At 40.4% G+C, this 1,338-nt stretch overlaps 1 long non-coding RNA gene across 1 annotated transcript; it reads right to left on the reverse strand.

Annotated features, from left to right (window-relative positions):
- Positions 1-343: 343 nt before the first annotated feature.
- Positions 344-1,312, reverse strand: LOC121813910. Its single transcript, XR_006053960.1, has 2 exons — positions 534-1,312; positions 344-384 (listed from the first exon to the last, which is right to left on the reverse strand). It is a non-coding gene; the product is annotated as an uncharacterized LOC121813910 (long non-coding RNA).
- Positions 1,313-1,338: the final 26 nt, after the last annotated feature.

Genomic DNA, 1,338 nt, shown 5'->3' on the forward strand with positions numbered 1-1,338 from the left:
CACTGACGTTATGTCCACTGATTTAAAAATATTAGCTGCCTGTTCAATTGACAGAAGGTTTGTGAATATATCGCACGTGTAGACCCTGATCTCAGTGGAGTGCTGCTCATTTACAAAAGGGGCAACTGTTCTGCATAAGTTCTGTAAAAAGTTGACGTGCCAGTCCTTTGCGCCTTTTGTTTTCTGTGCTATCACATACAGTGTTTGTAGCACTGATGCCCAGATGCCAGGTCTCTCTTTTAAGCAAAGCACTTTCAGTAGTTGTGGAACTATAGCTGTAGTGTTTTCAACAAGGATGTTGGTGACACCGAGTTAAACCACAAATGAAGACCTTGGAGTTCAGTTGCAGCTTGTATAATTGTTTTTATGAACATGCGATGAAAACTGAAATGACAGGAAATAGACTCCATCTCAACACGTGGTAGCATGTTTACATCAATAAAGTGGATTACACTCACTAAAACGTTCATTTCAGCAAAATATACATTGATATCCATACCTATCTGTATAAACTGTCATATAAGGAAACTTACGGCATCCCAACCTGATCATTCAGAGTGGATGGCATCTGATTACATTTCCATACTGCTTAAGCTTAAGTATGTGGAACTTTCTCTGAGCAAGAATGAACCGGAACCAGTCTTGCCGACTCTTCTTCCTTCTTCTTCTTTTAAGTGTTATTGGCGGTTGGCAAACAACTGCATGGTGCATTACTGCCACCACTGGTATGGAGTGTGGACAGGAATCATGCTAAAAACAACAACAACAAAAAAAACCTCCCTCATATCCTTCCAAACAATCTTCTGTCTCTCAAAAACTTAAAGCCTGATAACTTTTATTCCTTGACTCCTTTTGCAATAACTTAATAAGATCCAATTTCATGTAAATGTTACTGAGACTTTGAAGCAGTTGTCTCCAATCTACCTTATACTTCAGCCACTACAAAATAACATGCGCTAAAGTTTCCTCCTCTCCACAATAATCATATGTCCCTGAATTAGGTTTCCCTATCAAGAATAGTGTAGAATTCAATCCTGGATGTCCAAATCTTGACAATTTTTGACACCACCACCTCCTCTCGCCTACTCCTTCCTGTGGCTCTCCGTTCCCCCAACCTCCTTTTAATTTTATATAACCACCTTCCCCTCCTTTCTTCTTCCCACTGTTTTTGCCATCTACGCCTTATTTCTAGCTTAATAATACTTTTAATTTCCGCCTGACGCTATTGGCTGTCCTAAAAGTCGCTAGAAGTCAGAAGTTTGCAGACGACACAGCCATCATGGGGTGTATCTGGGATGATCAGGAAGAGGAGTACAGAAGTCTGGTGAGGAACTTTGT

The sequence above is a fragment of the Haplochromis burtoni genome, unplaced genomic scaffold (assembly GCF_018398535.1).
Source record: "Haplochromis burtoni strain Fernald_Lab_line unplaced genomic scaffold, NCSU_Asbu1 Contig_3463, whole genome shotgun sequence".
Classification (NCBI taxonomy): domain Eukaryota; kingdom Metazoa; phylum Chordata; class Actinopteri; order Cichliformes; family Cichlidae; genus Haplochromis; species Haplochromis burtoni.